At 41.3% G+C, this 12,579-nt stretch overlaps 1 protein-coding gene across 7 annotated transcripts in view; it reads left to right on the top strand.

The window, feature by feature from the left end:
- The window catches only part of LOC100766213 (zinc finger protein 431), a 60,950-nt gene that overhangs the window by 4,806 nt on the left and 43,565 nt on the right, over window positions 1-12,579 (top strand). Inside the window, exon 1 of one of the 7 annotated variants that reach the window (XM_035444942.1) lies at window positions 11,264-11,383. The exons of the other annotated variants lie outside the window; for them this stretch is intronic. The gene's annotated coding sequence lies outside the window, so the exon portion shown is untranslated. Of the gene's footprint in view, window positions 1-11,263; window positions 11,384-12,579 lie in introns of those variants that run through there. 7 annotated transcript variants of the gene reach the window in all.

The following is a 12,579-nucleotide window of genomic DNA, read 5'->3' as shown; positions in this document are numbered from 1 at the left end:
GATTCTGATTTTGTATCCATTCTGTTAGTTTCATCTTTTTGTTTGTTTGTTTGTTTGTTGTTTTTTGACACCGGGTTTCTCTGTGGCTTTGGAAGCTGTCCTGGAACTAGCTCTTGTAGACCAGGCTGGTCTCGAACTCACAAAGATCCACCTGCCTCTGCCTCCCGAGTGCTGGGATTAAAGGCATGCGCCACCAACGCTCAGCTTAGGGGGAATTGAGTCCATTGCTATTGGAAGATATGAATGACCAATGATGATTAATTCCTGTTGTTTTGTTGTTGGTGTGTGTGTGTGTGTGTGTGTGTGTGTGTGTGTGTGTGTGTGTGTGTCCCATGCTCACACATGCTTCCCTTCTTTTGGTTTTGCTGTTGTGAGATTATTATTTCATATATTTTCATGGGTGTATTTAACTTCCTTGTGTTACAGGTTTTTTTTTTTTCTTTTTCTAATATCTTCTGTATGGATGGATTTGTAGATAGATGGTGTTTGAATTTGACTTTGTCATGGAATATCTTGTTTTCTCCATCTTATGTTGATTGAAAGTTTACTGGGTATAGTAATCTGGAATGACATCTGTCATCTCTTAGAATCTGAAGGACATACAGACCTGTCTGGCTTTAGAATTTCTATTGAGAAGTTGGGTGTGTTTCTAATAGTTCTTCCTTTTATGTTACTTTCTTTTTTCCCCCTGCAGCTATTAATAGTCTTTCTTTGTTCTGTATCTTTAGTGATTTGATTATTATGCATTAAGGGGACTTAGTTCTCTGGTCCAATCTATTTGGTATTGTATATGCCTCTTGTACGTTTAAACGCATCTCCTTTTTTTTCCAATTTTTTATTTGAATTAGAAACAAGATCGTTTTACATGTCAATCCCAGTTCCTACTCCCTCCCCACCTCCCCTACCACGACCACCCACCACCCGGCAACTAACACCCTACCTATCACATATCCTTTCTGCTCCCCAGGGAGGGTGAGGCCTTCCATAGTGGGGGGGGGGGTCATAAGAGTCTGTCATATACTTTGGGATAGTGCCTAGGCCCACCCCCGTTTGTCTTGGCTCAGAGAATATCCCTCTATGTGGATTGGGCTCCCAAGGTGGACACTATGCTAGGGATAAGTACTGAACTACTACAGGAGGTTTACTCATTGAAACCCATATTCCTGGGGTCTGAATCAGTCCCATGCTGGTATCTCAGCTATCAATCTGGGGACCAAGAGCTCCCCAATGTTCAGGTCAGCTATTTCTGTGGGTTTCACCAGCTTGTTCTGGACCCCTTTGCCCATCACTCTATCTTCTCTGCAACTGGATTCCAGTTCAGTTCACTGGTTAGTTGTGGGTGTTGGCTTTTACTTCCACCAGCTGCTGGATGAGGGTTATCAGGTAGCATGTAAGTCAGTCATCAATCTCATTATCGGGGAGGGCATTTAAGGTAGCCTCTCCTCTGTTGCTTAGATTGTTAGCTGGTATCATCTGTGTCGATCTCTAGACATTTCCCTAGTGCCTGATTTCTCTGTAAACCTAAAATGTCTCCCTCTCTTATGGTATCTCCTTTCTTGTTATCTTCTATTCTTCCCCTGACTCAACCTTTCTGCTCCCTCATGTCCTCTGCATCCCTCCTCTTCTTCCCTTCTCATTCTCGTAGCTCCCTTGCCCCTCTTCCCGTGCTCTCAATTTGCTCAGGGGATCTTGACCCTTTCCCCTTCTCCAGGGGACAGTGTTTGTCTCTTTTAAGTCCTCCTTGTTTACTAGTTTCTCTGGCAGTGTGGATTGTAGGCTGGTAATCCTTACTCTATGTCTAAAATCCACATATGAGTGAGTACATACCATGTTTGTCTTTTTGTGAGTAGGTTACCTTGCTCAGATTGGTTTCTTCTAGTTCCATCCATTTGCCTGCAAATTTCAAGATTCCATTGTTTTTTTTCTGCTGAGTAGTACTCCGTTGTATAAAAGTACCACAATTTCTCTATCCATTCTTTGGTAGAGGGGAATCTAGGCAGCTTCCAGTTTCTGGCTACTATAAATACACACATCTCCTTCTTTCGGTTAGAATTTTCTTCTATGATTTTGTTGAAACGATTTTATGGATCTTTGACCTGGGATTTTTCTCTATAATAATTTTATTATTATTATTATTATTATTATTATTATTATTATTCAGTTTGGTCTTTTCACAATGTCCCAGATTTTCTGGAGTTTTTCCTGTCAGGAATTTTTTTAGACTTAACATTTTTTTTACTCAACGAATATATATTTCTTGTAGTATTTTCAATGTTTGCTGTCTTTTATTTCTCATATTTTTTGGTAATGCTTCAAGTCAGCTGTTCCTCTTCACTCACCGCGGTTTTTCCATTTCCAAAGTTCCCTCAGTTTATGGTTTCTTTGTTGCTTCAATTTTCATTTTCGAGTCTTGAACAGTTTTATTCATTTTCTACAACTGTCTGTCTTTCCTTGGCTTTCTTAGCTTTCTCTAAGGGATTTATTATTTTTTTCCCAATTTATTGTTTGTCATTTCATCAATTTATTAAGAGATTTATTCATTTCTTTTCTAAGGACCTCTACCATTTTCATAAAGTTGATTTTAAGGACTTTTTCTTATGCTTCAGCTGTGCTCTAGTAGAATGTGTGGGTGACACACTGACCTGGCTGTTGTCGATTGTGTTCTTAGGCTGGTGTCTAGGCATCTGGGTTTAGGATGATTATACATTAGGTGCCCATGATTTCTGAGTTTGTCTTTGTTGGATGGGTGTTTTAGCCCTTACTTTTTGTTGCCTGTGTGGCCTGTGTTTTTTGGGGGGAGGGGGGTTCTCCACCTGAGTTGCATGTTGGAAATCTGGTGGCCAACTTGGCCTCTTGTTGAGCAGGCTTTCCCCACAGGATTTGGTGGCTGGATTTCTGACTGCCAGCATGACCTCCGGTCCATCTGTTTGAGATTACATCTTATACCTGTGAGAATGGCTGAGATGAATACATGTAACAGCTCATGATGGCAAGAGTGTGGGGCAAGGGGAACACCCCTTCATTGCTGGTGGTAGTGCAAACTGGTAGAGCCACTATGGAAACCAATGTGGTGTTTCCTCAGAAAATTGGGACTCATTCTACCTCAATACCTATGTCAGTCTAGGGTATATAGCCAAAGTATGTTCCATCCTACCACAAGGACACTCACTCAACTATGTTCATAGAAGCTTTATTCATAATAGTCAGAAAATAGAAACAACCTAGATGTCCCTCAGCCAAAGAATTGTTATAGAAAATGTGGTAAATGGAGTTTTATTCAGCAGTTTAAAAAAAAGTGACAACTTGAAATTTACAGACAAATAGATGGAAGTAGAAAAAAATCATCCCCATTGAGGTAACTCAAACCTAGAAAGACAAATATGGTATCAGTTCACTCATAAGTGGACATCAGCTGGGAAGTAAAGGATAATCATGCTACAATTCACAGTCAGAGAGCTGCTAGGTAGCAAAGAGGACTCTAAAGGTGTGCATGGATGTCCCTGAGAAATAGAATTGATTTTGCAGGTAGATTGGGGGCTGCTGGGGATAGGAGTGGGGGGCATAAGGTTAGGAGGGAGGATGAAAGGAGAGAGTTCTGGGATAGATAGCTGGAATTGGGGGCACTTGGAGGAGGTGATGTCAAAACATAGTGCAGTGGAAACTTCCTGGAATCTATGAGGGTGACCCATATGAAAATTTCTAGTAAAGGAGGATATGGAGCTTGAACTAGCCATCTTCTTTAACCAGGCAAGGCACCATTGGTGGGACCAGGACAAAATCCACCTAAAAATCTTCAATCTACAGTCTTCCTGCCTGCAAGATATGCTGGGTCAGTGGTGGTGCAGAACTAATGAGTGAGGCTATCTGTCTTAGTTAGGGTTTCCAATGCCAGGAAGACACCATGATCGAGGCAATTCTTACAAAAGAAAACATTTAATTGAGAGGAAGGCTTACAGTTCAGAGGTTTGGTTCATTGTCGTGGCAGAGTGCAGGCAGACATGGTGCTGGCTACATCTTTATCAAAAGGCAACAGGAAGTGGACTGTCGCTGAGTGAAGCTTAAGCAAAAATGACCTCAAAGCCTTCCTCCACGGGGACACACTTCCTTCAAGGCCACACCTCCTAACAGTGCCACACTCTATGAGCTTATGGGGGCCAGTTACATTCATACTATCACACTAACCAATGTCTGGTTTACCATGAGGCTCTTGCTTGGGCTTGCTCCCACAAGGGATACCAACACTGCCTGGATGGCCAGGAACCAGAGACCTAGAATAGAACAACATGACAACAACAACAACAAAAATCAATGAAATGATTTCTAAAGATATTCTGCTGTATTCATAGATTGGTGCCTCACCCAATCATCTGGAAAAAGATGAGAGCAGGTGCAGAAACCCACAGCTAGACATTGTGCATAGAGAGATATTAAAATTGGAAGTCTCCATGTGGTCCTTCCCCTTGGAGTTTGAGAATCCCAGCAGAAGAGGGGGAGCAAAGATTGCAGGAGTCAGAGGGATTGTGGTAAACAGGAGTAGAAAATCTGTCGCGTCAACTAACCAGGACTGAAATGGGCTCACAGAGACTGGAATGGCAAACGTGGAGCCTGCATGGGTTTGAACCAGGTCTTTTCTGTTTATGTTAGAGCTGTTAGCTTGATGATTCTGTGGGACCCATAGCAGTGGTGTTGGGAGTATCTATGACATTTGCCTGCTCTTAGCACTCTTCTCTTCCTACTCAGGTCCCTCTTCCCTCAGTGTGAGGTTTTGTGCTTTGCCTTGTTGTATCTGCTGTTATATTTGCCAGATATCTTTTGGAAGCCTGCTCTTTTCTGAAGGAAATGGAGGGGAAGTGAATCTGGAGGAGAGGGGATAGGGAGGTGGTCTGGGAAGAGTGGATGAAGGGGATACTGTTGCTGGTATGTATTGTATGTGAAAAATATTTTCAGAAAAAGAAGGAAAAGGAGGCTTTCAGGAAGAAACTGATATTTCAGTGCACAGCCCTTGTGAAAGAGTGGGACTGGAGGACTGGGAACATGGGGAAAAGACTTAGAGAAAAAGGGAATTAAGTTCAGAAGTTCACCTGGAATCAGCTAACATTCTACAAATGGGTAGTATGGACTGCAAAATGTTTGCAGGCCCAAGGACATAGTGCTGTTTTATGACAGAATTTTGGGATGCAGTAGATACTGAACGGCTATTGAAATAAAGAAGAACTTGAGCTAAAGGATTTAGGGTTTGGGGCTGAGTAGTAGGCCACCATGTGGGAGATGAGAGAGTTGACACCATCAGAGCAACAGGTGATAAAAACTCAGAAATTGGAAACATACACACAAATTAAAATAAGATGAATCCTTAAAGAGAGGGGGGTGCCTGTGTTCTGCATTGGATGCCTAGGATACTCCCCGAAGGGTAAGACTCTGTGAAGCTCAGCCTTTATTGTATGGAAGGGGTAGGCAAATTGATTCTTTCCCCTGAAGGCATCTTATACAGAAGATGCTGCAGATGTGGTCCACGCTGGGCGGGGTCCACCCCAATCTAGAAGTCAAACGTGGCAGAATCACACATGTACTACTAGTTCCACAAAAAAGAATGATGCTAAATTTATAGGTCATGGATTCTTCCTCTCTGGTTTCACTTCAGCACTGTTGCAGCTACCTATGTTTGACAGAATCTGAGCCCCAGTGTGGGGATTGAAAATTCATTGAACAAAGCTCTGAGGATGAAACCTGGGTTATATTTTGAGATCACATGCTGTCAAGATAGCCAAGCTTTGAGACATCTGCCATGGAGAGCTGAATATAAGGAGAAGAAGAAGCCAAAGGGAGATTTATGAGAAGTTAGAGTCCCAAATGTCTGAGATAGAGATTTGGTGTTTGCACTGTAGGGATTCAGCCTTGCCTTGGTCCAAATTCCCTCAATATGTCTGTGGTGATATATTGTTTATGATCTAATAAAGCCACTGGAGATTAAAGTGCAAAGCTAGCCACAGCCATGGAGCCAGGCAGTGATACACTTTTAATCCCAGCAGTCATACTAGATAGCCATAGAAGCCAGGCTGTGGTGGTACACACCTAAATCCCAGGACTCGGGAGACAGAGACAGATACAGATGGATTTCTGTTGGTTCAGCACCATACTGAGCTATATGTTACTGATCCATTCTAAAAGAAAAACAGCTCACACAAAGGGGATCACAGCACCTGGGATCACATGCTTTTAATCCCAGCACTAGGGAGGTGGAGATAGGAGTGATATTGCTGGACATAGAGAGGAATATAGGTGGGAGGAGACAGGAACTCAGGGGATTGCAGTCTGAGGCTTGGTGGAGAGCAGTGCCGTCTACATTGTGCTTTGAGGATTCATGGAGACAGGACCCATTTTGGTCTCAGGTAGAGGCAAGAGCTAGTAGCTGGGTGCTTTGATTTTCTGATCTTCGGTGACTTTACTAGATCATAATAATATGCCACCACATATGTCCCTATTCTTCTCTTTTGGAATAGGAGGTGTATTTTGTGCTATTGTGTGTAGGAAGGATGTGATTTGTTTTTACAAGATGTCACAATCAAGAAAGTGCCTTGAATGTCCGAGGGATTTTTGGATATTTGAACAGCATTGGGACTGTTTAAGAAATGAGAGCATTCAAATGTAGATTGATGCATTTTTCTCATAGGAAGACCATAAGCCTATAGTGACATGGGTTATATTGTACTCAATCCAATGATTTTCAAATGACTTGGTGATTACATTATAACATGTTTTATGGAATAAGTGTGTGAAGCACACAGAACTATATGAATATTTGTCAATGGAGCATGCATTTCCAATACTGTCAGTGTCATCATTTCTACTGTGTATGTGTATGGAATATTTTAGGATGCATTGACCTATGAGGATTTGCATGTGAACTTCACTAGGGAAGAGTGGGCTTTGCTGGATCATTCTCAGAAAAATCTCTACAAAGATGTGACGATAGAAACATACAGGAATCTCACTGTTATAGGTAAAACTGAGCTTTCCCTCATTTTTTTTTTTTTTTTTTGTTTTGGTTTGGTTTTGGTTTTTCGAGACAAGGTTTCTCTGTGTAGCTTTGGAGCCTATCCTGGCAATTGCTCTGGAGACCAGGCTGGCCTTGAACTCACAGAGATCTGCCTGCCTCTGCCTCCCAAGTGCTGGGATTAAAGGCTTGTGCCACCAACACCTGGCCTCAATTGTTAAATTAACGGGGCAAGTGTTTCTTAGTTGTTGATGCTCTTCTGTGATTTTGTTTGTGAAAGAGGAAGAAGGTGTTGAATAAATCAGACATTGTTCTAAGGTTCACCAAAGATAGTAACGTACATTTTTGCATAATTTCCAGACAATATATATTTTCTGGAACTATATTTTAGGCTACAAATGGGAAAAGGAGACTATTGAAGAACATTATCAAAGTTCTAGAAGACATAGAAGGTAATTTCCACAAATGTGTCTCTAAAGAAATTTTAATGTGCCCTGGAAGGATTAAGAAAAAGGAACAGACTAAGTAAGCACAGCTTTAAGTGTCTTAATTATGAAATTCTCACAACACCATGTACCTCAGTGTCAGGTAGCTGACCCAGGTTTGCAAGGCATTTCTCTAAGAAACAAGAAAACAAAACACTAGGTAACAGATATCAAAATTTTATCATAGCCCTGTGAATGCCATGTTGTAAGTCTTTCAACCCACTTAGTTTTATGTCATTCCTGTGTTGCAAAAGGCTTACACATTAATTAGTGGATCAGTGTTTATCCAAAAACTTCTAAAAAGCAAATAGTCCATAGTTAAGCCAATGTTATTCATATTCTAGTGAGTTACCAAAATAGTAGAGGGGCAGTTTATGAGAGTCAAGCAGGTTGTTGTCATGGAGAAATCTTAATCTCTACACCACATATCTTTGAGGAACAAAGTTAAACTGTGTGAATGCAATATGAAATCCTATTTTTAATAGGTGTATCATATACCAATATGGGTATAATACATGTGAGTATATGGAGTATGGAAAAAACCAATGTACCCATCTCTCTCCCAGAACAATTAGAAGATGTATAGTAGTCCCCAGCATGGGCAGACTTGTTGACTGTGGTGCGAGTTTACAATTAATTGGTTCCCCAACATCTTTGGGAATTCATCAACAGAGTCACGCTGGAGAAAAGCCAGTGCATATGAGTACAAGGAATGTGGAAACATTTCTGTTTGTCCTGGTTCACTTTGCAAATGTATTGTATTCTCACACTGTAGGAAAATATTATGAAGGTAGTCAGTGTGGTAAATCTATGAGTTCTTGTAGTTTTCTTTAAAGATGTGAAGAAACTCATATGGGGAAAGGATACTGTAAATGTGAGCCATGCACCTAATGATTGAACCACAACAAGTATCATCAAACACTCAAAAAAAAAAAAAAAAAAAGCATATTGAAGAGGAACTTGATAATGCCTTTAGATCTGGTTCCTCTTTACAGTTCAGCATATCTCTTATATGGAAGTAAAACCTCATTAATATAAACCACATGATAAGACATAAGCATGCCAAGCTTCTTGATTGTATGAAAAACTTCATAGAAATAAAAAGATTCATCAGTATAGTCAATTTAGTAAAGAGCTTACTCCTGCCAGGTTTCTTTGTAGGCATGAAAGAAGTCACACTGCAGAGAATGTCTATGAATGTAAGCATTGTGGTAAAGCCTTTGCACAGAAGATTCATCTTCAAGTGCATGAAAGAAGTCATACTGGGGAGAAACCCTTTGAATGTCAGCAATGTGACAAAGCTTTTGCATATTCTGGTACTCTGAAATGACATGAAAGTACTCATACTGCAGAGAAACCCTTTGAATGTAAGCAGTGTGATAAAGCCTTTGTATGTCACTCTTATCTTCAAAGGCACCAGAAAACTCATACTGGAGAGAAACCCTATGAATGTAGTCAATGTGGTAAAGCCTTTTCACGTAGCTGTAGTCTCCAAATCCATAAAAGAGCATATAGTGGAGAGAAACCCTATAAATGTAGTCAGTGTGATAAAGCCTTTGTATCTAACAGTCATCTTCACCATCATGAAAGAATACATACTAGATAGAAACCCTATGAATGTAATTAATGTGGTAAAGCCTTTCCACATCCCAGTCATCATTAAAGGCATGAAATATTCATACTGAAAAGATACTGTCTGAATGTAATCCACATGGGTAAAGACTTTGCATGTCACAGTTATATCCTACTATAGAAAAAGACACATACTGGAGAGAAACTGCACAAGTTTAATCAATGTGATAAAGCCCATGTATATAATAGTAATCTTCACAGGCGTGAAAGAATGCACGCTACAGAGAGAAACCCTATGAATTTAATCAATGAGAGTGGTATGTCTCTGGCACTTTTTGCTCTTGAGACCCTTTTCTTCCTACTGGCTTCTGTCATCCAGCTCAACATGAAGGTTTGTGCCTCGTATCATTGCATCTTGTTGTATTAGATTTAGCTGTTATCATTTGGAGGCCTACACTGTACTGTAGGAAAATCGAAAAGGAGTGAATCTCGGGGAGAGGAAAATGAGGGGGGTGAGACCTGGAAGAAGTGGAGGGAAGGAAAACTATCACTGAAATGTATTGTGTGAGAGAAAGTATTTTCAATGAAAAGGAGAGCACTTTCAAATGTTTAAATCTCAGAGTTTTTAAAAATTCCAACATTAAAAAATAGTTAAGGTCTTCTGTGTACTTTTTGAAAACAAAAATAGAGAACAACCCATTGTTTTAAAAGGGGAAGAAATGTAGCATAGCAAATGATCAATCACATTTAACAAAAGTCAAAACCTGGCAGAGTCAGGGGTGTAGAGATGGCTCAGCAGTTAAGAGCACTGGTTGCTCTTCCAGGGGTTCTGTGTTCAAATCCCAGCATGGCAACTATCAACTGTCTGTAACTCCAAGATATGACACACTCACAAAGATACACATTCAGGATGAAGACCAATGCAAATAAAATAAAAAAGTAAATTAAAAAAAAAAAAACCTAGCAGAGTGAATACAAATCCTGTGTCATCTTGTCCAAATACTAGGACTTTTAATGACATTCTGGACTCTAAAAGATTAGAGAGTTCCACATTGTAATTGGTGGCATTTGAAGGGTGCTGTGGAAACACAGTACAGTAGAAACTCCCTAGAATCTACTATAAGGATGACTCTAGGGAAGTCTCCAAGTAGTGAGGAATAAGGAGCCTTAATTGGCCATCTTCTATAACCAAGAAAGGGTTCCTTCCACTAATGGGACTGGGACACCAACCCAGCCACAAAGATCTATGCTCTGTCCTGCTTGCAAGATGTGCTGGGGCAATGGTGCTACAAAACATTTGGGAGTGACCAACCAATGTCGGGTCAACTGGAAGCCCACACCACAATAGTAAGTCCATGCCAATCACTGCTTTTATTGGGTAAGGGCCAGAGACTGGAAGGGCAGAGACCTAGGGTAGAACAAAACAACACACACACACACACACACACACACACACACACACACACACACACACACACACACACACACAAATTCAATGACATTGTGCTATACTCATAGATTGGTTCCTAGTCTATTCATCATCAGAAAGGTTTCCTTTGGCAGCTGATGGGTTCCAGAGACCCACAGCCAAACATTAGGTGGATCTCAGGAACTCCACACAAGAGGGGAACAAAGAATTGTAGGAGCCAGATGGGTTGAAGACACCAGGAAAACACAGCCCACAGAATCAACTAACCAGGGTTCATGGAAGCTCACAGAGACTGGAGTGCTGAGCACAGAGCCTGCATGGCTCTGCACTAGGTCCTCTGAGTATATGTTATGGTTATTTAGCTTGGTGCTCTTGCAAGACTCCTACTCTTCTGGCTCTTTGGGTTGCCTTGGCCTGCCTTGATTTGAGAGATGTAGCTAGTCTTACTGTATCTTGTTAGGCTGTACTTGGTTGATGTCCCTGGGAGGCCTGCTGTTTCCTCAAAGGATGAGGAATGGAGGAGTGGGTCCAGGAGAGACAAGAGGTGATGGTGGGGACTGGAAGGAGTGGAGGAAGGAGAAACTGGTCAGCATCTCATGCATGGGAGAATGAGTAAAAGAAAAATTCTGGGGATGGGACAGAATTACATAGAACTTGAAAACAGGGAAATCTCATTTTTATCTTTACTCAGTGACCTTCTTTTGGTGATCATGGCAAGGACTCCGATGAGATGAGGATCATTATCTTATTCGATGAGTACAGTGCTAACTTGGCTTTCAGTAGGAGAAAACATCCCTGAAAGGTGCAAAGCTGAAGAATCTGATTAGTGATTTCCATGTACTCGGGGATACAGACCAAATAATTACCAAGCAGAATAAGAGATGTGCCTATTTACTGAAAAGTGTAAGATTTTTTATCTTCATTACTAGTCTCTAACATATATTGCAGGTCTATATTCTTAAATCTGTGTCTAATTCAAAATAACACTACACAATTAAGCAATTTTCTATATATAATGTTGGTTACGTACATCATACTTAATTTCAAAGAGTGCTGTCAGTTGTCAATAGTTTTTACTTTTTTCCATATAAATATTCTTGGATATTTGTAAATTATCAAGTAGATGACAAAAAATAAAGAAATAATACAGTGTTTCTATATGTAATTTTAATTTTTTATATTTAACACAATTTCTTTATTGGGTATTTAGGAATTTCACATCATGCATCCCAATTCTGCACACTCCCAGACCCCCCCCCTTTTTTTTTTTTTTTTTTTGGTTTTTCAAGACAGGGTTTCTCTGTGTAGCTTCTCCTGGCACTCGCTCTGGAGACCAGGCTGGCCTCGAACTCACAGAGATCCGCCTGCCTCTGCCTCCCGAGTGCTGGGATTAAAGGCGTGCGCCACCAACACCCAGCTCCCAGTCCCTTCTTACCCTCCCTTCCCCCTTGCATCAGGCCCCTCAAATGAAAATTGTTTTTAAAAGCCAAAACAAGCAAACAAACAAAATAACAACAAACAAAAAACACAAAAGAAAACATCGACAACAATAAAAAATTACTTTGCTCCTCCATCTTTCCCAACTCTCCACCACCTCTCATTTGTCCTGGTGGCACTGGGAGCTGTGGTGTGTCACACAGTGTACCTTTTTGTCTAGTCAGCTTTACTTGCAAATGCTCATGGGAATGAAACATTAGTCTAGTTCAAGGCCTCTGTTTTCTGGTATACCATCACTGGATCCTCACCAAAACTCCTCTTGGATATCCCGTGGTTCCCAGCATCATGGAGATCCTATGGTTATCATTCCCCAGGACCATCCATTCGTAAGCATCAGCAGGTCCTAGATTGGGAAGATGTCAGTGTGAGCCCACCCCAGGCCTGGCTGTGGGCCTTGGTGCTAGCTCAGCTGGTCAGTCCAGGCCACTAGGGCTGCCACTGGGGTTAGCTCCCCTCCACCCGTGGTGATGGGTGGGACAATCTCTCCTAAGTGTAAGGGAGCCAGGTCTTCCATGAGGTTTGGGGCCAGCTCTCTGTGTCCAGCATCCAGCAAGGGCAGGGCCAGCAGAGGGCAGGGCTGGCTAAGCATGGTCCTATGATTC

The sequence above is a fragment of the Cricetulus griseus genome, chromosome 5 (assembly GCF_003668045.3).
Source record: "Cricetulus griseus strain 17A/GY chromosome 5, alternate assembly CriGri-PICRH-1.0, whole genome shotgun sequence".
NCBI classification, from domain to species: Eukaryota; Metazoa; Chordata; class Mammalia; order Rodentia; family Cricetidae; genus Cricetulus; species Cricetulus griseus.
Note: the sequence above shows the minus strand (reverse complement) of the source record. Positions and strands in the feature narration are given on the sequence as shown.